The sequence below is a fragment of the Pteropus alecto genome, unplaced genomic scaffold, assembly GCF_000325575.1.
Source record: "Pteropus alecto unplaced genomic scaffold, ASM32557v1 scaffold161, whole genome shotgun sequence".
NCBI lineage: Eukaryota > Metazoa > Chordata > Mammalia > Chiroptera > Pteropodidae > Pteropus > Pteropus alecto.
In genome coordinates, this window is record NW_006432943.1 from 1,090,596 (window position 1) to 1,100,693 (window position 10,098).

Consider the following 10,098-nt stretch of genomic DNA (forward strand, 5'->3'; position numbering starts at 1 on the left):
TGTCGTTCAGTCCTGAACCTGAGTGACACATGGTGCATTAAAAAAACATACTATACATTTTTTATCAGCTAAAATTTCTGCTGCATGATCTACATTAGTTTCAAGATTTGACTGCCTGGGGAACTATTAGTTTTCTGTTGCTTTGCAGTAAAAGGTCCTTAAGCTGGAAGTCCTAACTTTCAACTCATTCCCCACTTGTGCAATTAAGACCATAAAGAAAGTAATAAAAGAGACTTCTGGGAGCCACAGTTTTATCACTGTCTTGCTGTGGTTGATGAGTTCAAACATGGCAAAATATGTCTAGCTCTGGCTGCTTTCTTTGAATTAAAGAGTAGAAACTACCAGATCTAAGGGTGTTTTCAAGTTTCATAGTGTGAGGACAAGTTTTTATATACAATGCCACTTTGATGGTGCAGACTTGACAGGTCAATTTTATTTTATTGAAAAAGCTCCCTAGGCTCTGCACCAAAGGCACTTTGCACATACTATTCCATGCACTAGGGAGGCCCTGACCCCAGACAGCCCCCTGTCTGATAACTTCCTTTTCATCCTTTAGGACTCACATCATAGGCATAGCTCTGCCTTGACTTTCCCAGCCTCACTTTTGTGATTTCGTAATTACTTTCATAGTCCATCATCACACATGGTAATTAGTACTATAAACTAGCCTAATGCTGGCTTGGCATGTGGAGGCCTTCAATAAATATTCATTGATGGTGGTGCTGATACGAGTCTAGATATGTTCATTGGTCCACATCCTTACATATCTTCATTATGTTTTACCCAATACTTTTAATACCCAACATCATCTGCAGTGTCCACAGGGACAGAGTTAATGCAGGATAGTTACAGACTTTTTTTATACATTTTTCTCAAATCATGAATATAATTGTATTATCTCGGAATAGAAAAGATGCTTTGGGTTGCCCCTTCCTTGCTGTCAATCTCTGGCAGATTATCTGGGCCAAGATAAAATTAGAGTGCCTGGGTCAGGGACATAATTATATCCTCATCTGGTGACCATGCTCTTCTTTCACGGTTGGCCAAATTCCTAAGGCCAGAACCCTGATAAGTTCTTTCAAAGCTTAAATACCTTTTCAATAAAAGTAATTTGAGGGCTGACAGCTATCATTTATTGAGCATTTATTATATGCCAGGTACTGTGCTAATCATATAACTCATCTAACTAATTTCTCAAAACAAACAAACAAACAAACAAACATCCAATGAGGAAGAGACGCTATAATTATGCCTATTTTACAGAAAATCAAATTAAGGTTTATAAACACTATGCAACTTTTCTTTGTACAGCTACAAAGTGGCAGAGCTGGGATTCGAATTTAGGTCTCTGAATACAAAAGCTAATACATATTCTTTGCTGTGATGCTACTCTAAGCAGGATGCAGCTTTGCAATGTAAGGAACATTGGGATTTGTAGCTGGCATCACAGTCTTCAATACTCTGAATTTCTGAGGTGAGATAATTACTAACCTATCATACCAGGGAATAATCTAATTTTTTAAAATGGAGGTTCAGGCTTATGAATCAATACAAATAAATAATAACAACATTCTTGGAGTTTTTAATCGTTTTATAATAAAATTACATACAAAAGCTACACTTTAGTTGTCCAGATGTCATAGGCAATTCCATTTTAAATGTTCTCAGTCTCCAACCTTTCCGGCACCAGGGACTGATGCTCCTATGAGAATCTAATGTCTGATGATGATCTGAGGTGGAGCTGGGGCAGTGAGGTTAGGGCTGCAAATATAGATGAAGCTTCCCTCGCTCACTCGCCTCCTGCTGTGTGGCCAGGTTCCTAACAGGCCAGGACCCCTGCTCTAAAGGATGCCCTGCCATATAGTTTAACTGGTAAAACTAATATTATAGACTCAACACTTGTAAGCAAATCCTTTTGTCTGAGCTCATAATTTAAGAATCATTGTAGTTACCTGAATAGTTTTAAAGATGTATAATATAGGATGTAGCAAATGAACTCTTGATACTACCTAGCTACTTATTTCTAATTTATCCTTATGTGAATTTGCAGTTGAATTTGCAATTTTCTAGGCTTTTAGCTGAATTAATAGAACTAATAGAAACCTAGATAGACAAGCTATTCATGGTATCCATTGACTGGAGGTCATCATGACCCAAATCAATAATTAAAATTAATAAAAGCATCCCTCATAAATTAAAAACAAAATTTATTGCCAACTCTCAGAGCTGGCATTCTATGGCATTAAGGGTGGAGGGGGAGGGATTTAAGGTCAATAAAATACAATTCTGGTATCTTAAGAAGCTCCACTGAACAACAGAGCTATCAATGGAGCAAAGTGGCAAGCACTGAGAGGCACATTACAGATCACCTTTAAGTATTTGTAGGAATTACCTCCACTTTACAGATGAAGAAACTGAGGCTCAGAGAGGTTAAGTGACTTGTTATTGCCGTGCATCTTGCCTAAGGCATGCTGAGATTCTTATTGTTGTCTGGCTCTCATTTTCCTGCAATTTCCATTTCACCTTGCTGCTCCCTAAAGCGCTTCTTGGTTGGTGAAGAAAATAATCAGATGTGGGAAAGGCTAAAAGAGAGATATGCAAATTGGGAGCATGAAAGGTGACTTACTCCACTGAGATCCTAGGAAGCTTCCCAGGGGAGCTGACATTTGATTTAGTTCTTAAGAAAAGGTGGTTGGAGTGTGCCAGATTAAAGGAAGGCAGTCAAGATGTACACAGCAGTAGAAAGTGGAAAGTTCCAGAGGCAGAAATGTCATGGCAGGTGTGGTGGAAGTGGTAGGAGGTGAGAATGAAACTGCAGGTCAGAATCTCATACCCTGTGTGAAGGGCGTTATCCTGTGGATGAGTGAGAGTCATCAAATGTTATTAGCAAGACTGCGGAATGGTCGCATGGCAGCCGGCAAAGGATGAAAGTAGAGGAGAGATACTGGAACAAAACGACTAGGTAAGATGCTTTTATCAAAAAATGGGGAGAAACTGATTAAAAAGGCAAGTCTGGGTGGAATAGACAGTATTCTGTGAGTGAATTTAAAAGTGAAGCAGAGAGCAGAGAAAATAAGAATTAACATTTATGGCGTCCTTTCTGTATACTCAGTGCTGTGCTCAGCCTTAACACAAACTGCCTCACTGAAACCTCATAACAAGTTTACGAGAATAGTACTTTTAGTATTCTCATTCTACAGATGAAAAAAGTGATGCATGGTAGATTCAGTAACAGCCAGAAAATTGTAGAAAATTTGAACGCAGGCTGTTTGACTGTATAACCTTTGTTTTCACTATTGCATTATACGGTATCCTGGATGAGTCCGAAGTTTTCATTAACTAAGACAGGGACTGGGAAAAGATGAAAAGGCATAGAGAGAGAGAGCTATTGAGATCACTTTTTGCACATTTTGAGTTTGAATTTTTTATAAGGTGATCAAGTGGAAGTATTTGGTTAAATAATTGGAAAGAGAGAGAAAAAGAAACTAAAGATAAAGAAGATATTGCTACGTAGATTGTGGTTGATACAAAAGGACCAGGTAAGCTTGCTCAGTGAAAGATGTCAACAAAAGTATCATAGTGACGAGAATGAATGACGCACTCCCCTTTGAAAATAAATACACACAAACACAGAAACTTCAAACAATACAAATCCCATCAACTCAAGTCGTATTTATTTCTGATTAAGCCTTTGTGATTTTTTTTTTTTAGGCGAGGCAACCCTTGGTTAACCTCACAGATTGCAAAGACCTTGTCAGCTTACAATCCTTTATTTTTTATTTTTTATTTTTTACGTCTACAGCACCTGGTCTTTCTAGTGATCTCCCATCCAAGTACTAACCAGGCCTGATCCTGCTTAGCTTCTGAGATCAGATGGGATCGGGCTTGTTCAGGGTGGCACGGCCATAGATGACTTTTTTGTTCTAGTGTGAGAGATATTTGCTTGACTTCTCAAAAGCATTGTCTTATTGATGTGTAAATAGTTATTCTTTCAAAACTCTAGCTCCAGAGAACCCTGTGCTTCTCTAGAAAGTTACATTACTGATGTTCAGGAGCTTGTCAAAATTGGACCTTTAAGCATTCACGTTTTAAAATGATTGTGAATGAATATGTTTCCAACAGGAAAGAACAATGATGTAAAAATTAGAAGCAAAATTAGTTAGTTTGTTTCTTCTAAACATGTCTCCACCTCCTTCTGGTCCCCTCTCCCTCTGTCACCTCTCTCTTGCTACAAAATGCCTTTGTCCTTCGTCTTTCAGAGAGAATCCCAGATGACAACAGAACAGTCAGCCTGAGTGAGAGGAAAATGTGACTCTATGGCACATACTCTAACAGTTTCATGGAGAGGGACACAGGACTATTATTTCACTGCCAGTGTTCCAAAATGCAGTTGTTGGGGTGCGGGGGCAGGTGCTCATGTGAGCCCTGTTTAGCAAGCATTGTTTCCCAATTTCCAAATGGCAGGAAGAATTTCCCCATAACCATCCAGTAGTTACAGAGATTCAGTCCAGAAGGACAGAGAATTCAAGGCATGACTGGTTAAATGCTTTTCTTTACCATTTTTTTCCCCCACTAAGGTGCATCCTGCATAGCAGACACACATCTGTGGAAAAGGCCAGGCAGACATGAGGGCTTGAGAAGGGAACATTTTTACACAGTCCCAAATTTCCTGTATTAAATCATCTCACAAAGAAAACTGGGCAATGTTAAGGGAAGAATTTAAAAGTTCCTGGTAATTCCCTCGGATTTTATAAAATTATTTACATTTCTCTTTTTGGTCATGGTAAAGTCTATTGGCACAAACAGCACAGCCACAAAGTATTCTTTTGCTTTTAATAACTCATCTTATATATATTTATATATTTTCATATATCTGCTTATCTTCATTTCCTCAGCAAAAAGGGAAATAAAAATATTGATCTATAAAATAAGCTGATGATAACACAATGCCAAAAATAGCTTATGTTAAGTGCAAGGGGTGAAGCTTGAAAGCAAGCTAAATTGCAACAACATATTGATTTAACGTTTTAAATACAAGACTTGCAATAAAATAATTCTCGAGATATGCTTCTCATTTTTAGTTTACTTTTTAAAAACTACTCTCTATACACATATCCAGTTGTAACACTTGACAGTAGCATATGGGGCATGATATAACTTTGGTACACATTGCAAATATGGATGGGTCATGTCTGTAAATGATATTCCTTCACCAGTTAGACCACTGTACAGCCAGGTGACCAGCCACCTGATCTCATGTAATGTTTCTACCAGAACCCCCCCAGAGTCCGTCCCAGATCCATCAGAAACAGCGTGAGACAGCAAGCTCATTGGATCCATATAGTGTTTCCTCTCTCGGTTCTCCTGGGTTCCACTGTCAGCTCCCCGAACGTGGAAAAAAACTGCTCCATTTCTTTCTGAAGCATGTCATTTCTTTTCTCAGCATCTTCTTTGGCTCGCTCAGCATTTCGCATCTTGATTTCTATCATCGTAAACTTTTTCCTTTCTTGATCTAGTTCATCGTGGAGGCTCATCATTTCTGTCTCCAAAGTCAAGTTTCGCTGTTCTAAGCTACAACAGTGAGGGAGACAATAAAAGATAAAGTGATTTTGTTCACTTGCAACGTGAGAGGGATACAAATATTCTCTAAACTGTCTCTGCAAAGCTTAGGACATTGGAATGAGCCCTCTCAAATCAGTGAAGCAAGGTCTAATGATTTAAAGGTTTTTTCCCCCCAATTTTTACTACCATTTTGACAAGAAGACCCCAAGACCTCTCTTGGAAGCACTTAGTTGTCGTTTGATAGTGAAAGTATAAATGTCAGCACAGAGAAGCCAGAGACCAACGTTATGTAGCACAGAATGTCAAAAGAGGGAGGCAGCCCAAACCACAAGGCTTCCTGGATCATTAAATATAAATTGGGCTTTACTAAAAGAGGGGGAAAGCCCAAGAAAAGTGGAAGAAAAAGGGGCAATCATATTTGCTTTCTATCAGAGGAAAAATGATAGTGAAAATGTCATTGTTAAAGTCCACTGCTAAGAACGAACTTCTCTGGCATATATGGAGTCACATCTTCTAAAAGTGGTATCAAAATTAGCCACCTTACACTGACAAGAGAGGTAGAGATTATGTGGTTGAATAAGTAATCCATCTGACATTCTGTGACAATGGAGTCCATCCAAGTAACCTGCTATCCATGTCTCACTGCCTTCCAAATTAATAACGTCTTTTAGGATCTCTAGAGGGATATTTCTATAGATTGATAGCTGTATATTTTAGGATAATTGTATAATTTTAGATAATTTCCTTGAAAACAGTTTTCTTCAGAATCGCTCAGTTCCAAAAATAATTTATTGTTGTTCAAAGAGTATTAGTACTTATTTATTATAAGATGAATCTTGATAATAGTTGACTTTTTAATTTTTCCCCTTCTGAGCTGACGTCCCCAGGATATGTATAGATTTATCATACCACTGAAATTAGAAAGGCTAATGTATGTGTACCTCTCAGAAATCTGATTATTTTAATAATTAGAAACTAAAATCTCAATTATTTTTGTTTTGAAATCAATTAATTCACATATCTTGATATTTCATCCATATAATAATAACACTTAAAATAAATATTCTCCTTTTGAAAGTAACTAGAATTTTTAAAAAAATATTTTTCATATTCTATAAGTAGTTTAGAAAGCTATTTTAATTACATGATCACATTTTTTATATAACCACCTGGCAGTGTGCTGGTTGCAACTCAGAATTATTCTATAATATATATTCTTTGCTTTCTAAAGCTATTATTTTAGAATTAAAATGCCAAAAGAAACTTGAGCTTAAATACCAAGGAAGACAATCCTTTAAAAAAATACATGTTAATGCATTTGTATGTACCAGGCACTTGTATGAAACTTTCAGAATTCTAATGAACTGAATTAAATGCAGAAGGAATCCCTCCCACTGCAAACACAGAGCCATGCTACAAAAATCTATAGTAAAAATATTTTTAAAATACATAGCCAAGGTTAAAAGGAATAAAAGAGCATCTTCAGATATTATAACTGAGGTAGGAACTCAAATTTAGAACATTAAGTGGAAACACAGAAGGGGTATTGGTCCTGCCTGGACAGAGGCCTTAGAGGCTAGAACTAGGGTTTTACTTTTCACATGAGGGAGAAGAAGTCTTCAGTATAAGAAAGGCAGAGAAATGAAAATATTCAAATGAAAGTTTATAACATCAATTGTTTTTATAAAAAAGGGATGACAAAAACTCTACTCATGGGCTGAGTGAAGAGTCAGAATTAAATCAGCAGAATTAAAAATCAGTCTTTAATATATTTTTGGCTATGTCTCCTCTGGGAAAGGCAACAAAAGCAAAAATAAACAAATGGGAATACATCACACTTAAAAGATTTTGCAGAGTGAAGGAAGCCACCAACAAGAATAAAAGGCAACATACTGAATAGGAGAAGATATTTTCAAATGACATATTTGATAAGGGGTTAACATCCAAACATACAATAAATAACAGTGGAGGAAAGGGGACTCTCCTTTCCAATGTACTGTTGGTAGGATTATAAACTAGGTGTAGCCACTATGGGAAATAGTATGGCGATTCCTCAAAAAATTAAAAATAGAACTACTGTATGATACAGCAATTCTTCCTCTGGTTATTTATCCAAAGAAAACAAAAACACTGATTTGAAAAGATATATGTACCTCTACGTTCATTACAGCATTTTTTACAATAGCCAAGATATGGATACATTGTGGGTGTTCACTGATAAATGGATGAAGATGTGAGATATACACACGCTCATACACACACACAATGGAATATTACTCAGCCATAAAAAGGAATAAAATCTTGGCATTTGCAACAACATCCATGGACCTATAGAGTATTATGTTAAGTGAAATAAGTCAGACAAAGAAAAAAAATACTATAGGATTATACTTACATGTGGAATCTAAAAAACAAATCAAATGAACAAACAAAACAGAAACTCATAGATACAGAGAACAAACTCATGGTTGTCAGAGGGGATGGAAGTGGAGGGATGAGCAAAAAAGAGAAGAGTATTAAAAAGTACAAACTTTCAGTTATAAAATAAGTCACTGGAATGTAATGTAAAGTACAGAGAATATAGTGAGTAATATCATAATAACTATGTACAGTGACACAGATGGTTACTAGACTTACTGCGATGACTTATTTCATAAGGTATATAAATGCTGAATCACTATGTTGTATACCCAAAACTAACATAATATTGTATGTCAACTAAAATTAAAAATAGATTTCAAAAAAGAAGAAAAAATTAGTAAACTGGAAAACAGTTCTGAGAAATATTACCCAGACTTCCTCACAGAATAAGAAAAACAGAAAGTTAATGTAATAAAGAGAGGTTAACAGAGATGGAGAATAGATTAAGAAGGTTCAATATACTTTAATAAAGATCGTAGAAAGAGAAAATTAAGAAAATGAGGGGGATTAAATAAATAAAATGGCAATGGATAAAAATATTCCAGAATTGAAAAATATATGTCCTCATAACAAATAAACATTAAGTTTGAAAGTTAATGGAAAATACCTAACAGAAAGTTACTAATCAAAATAAAAATGGCATAGTAATATTAATATCAGAATAAATAGACTTTCAGGCAAAAAGCATTATTACAATTAAAGATGACCATTGCTTAATGATAAAAGAATTAATTCATCAGGGAGATATACATAATTCTGAACTTTTCTTCACCTAGCAGTATAGCCTCAAATTATTCAATATAAAATATAACAGAATTATAAAAAGAAGTTGATAAATCCACAAAGATTAGTTTTTAAGATATCTGTCAAAAATTACAATCTATCTGATAAAAATTAGGAGAAATGTAAAAGATTTGAACAGCTTGATTAGCAGATTTGATCTATTGGTCATATGTAGAATCTTAAACCAATAATAGGAGAATAAATAGTTTTTACCAGACCAAATAATTGATATCATAAAAATAAACTTCTCTGACCACAACACAATAAAGGTAGAAATTAACTGGGGTAGTGAGGGGAAATAATACTAAACTCACATTTTTAAAAACAAAAAACAAAACAAAACAAAACATATATATCAATGATTTGATAAACAAAGTAAAATATTATCTATCATCTATCTATCTATCTATCTATCTATCTATCTATCTATCTATCTATCTATCTACCTACTTATCATCTATTTATCATTTATTGAGCTATCTAGATATATATATCTATATATGTATACGTATTTATGAATGTATGTATGTGTGATCTACCTATGTAAGCCTCAATACATGTGGGCAGAGTTAAAAAGGAATTGAAAGAGAAATGTAAACAGGAAAAATTAAGCAGAACAGCTATCTCTCATATTTCTGTGGCTTGGGCATGAGGTAGCTTCTCTGCCCTACTTTCTTGTGGATCTCTCCCTTTGCCTGTCAGGTGGGTAAGAATGCTACTGTGAAAGGGCCCAGTAAAATGACACTCTTTTAGAAAGTTCTATTATTTCATCAAAGTCTCTGAAATGCACCATAGACTCAGAACATAAATGTATCACGGATGTAAGTGAATGTGTACATCTGCAGCCATTCAAAATGGCAATTTATTTTCTATCCAACTGTAAGTTTCAAGTGTTACCTCTTGCTTCCCAGTGCTAAATGCTAATTTATCATCATGCATTGGCAACAATTCAGAGTTCTGGTAGCCAGTGGTTCTAAAAACTATATTAAGAAAGAAGAGTAACCCTATAAGACGATGACACCATTTTTCTTTTTAAGTCTCTTGTACCTCGGCATTATATAGAAAAATTCAGACCAAGTTTGCATTCAATGAAGTTTTCAAAAACCACTTTCTGAGAAAGTAATTTTTCAATCTAACATATAAATAGTATTTTATTTTATATTTACCATAGCTCTAAGCTGTTGAAGCAGAACAAAGACTGATGTTAGGACAAGCTATGAGGACCGGACCCTAGACGTGCAGAAAGAGGTCCACTAAGGCACACAGCCTGAGGCTCGGACCGAGACTGCTAGGTGGGTTCCCTCACGCTACACTGAGCCTCAAACCAAACCT

General features: G+C 35.7%; 1 pseudogene; it reads right to left on the reverse strand.

The window, feature by feature from the left end:
• Window positions 1-3,793: 3,793 nt before the first annotated feature.
• LOC112476349 lies at window positions 3,794-3,911 on the reverse strand (annotated as a pseudogene).
• Between the last annotated feature and the right edge of the window lie 6,187 nt (window positions 3,912-10,098).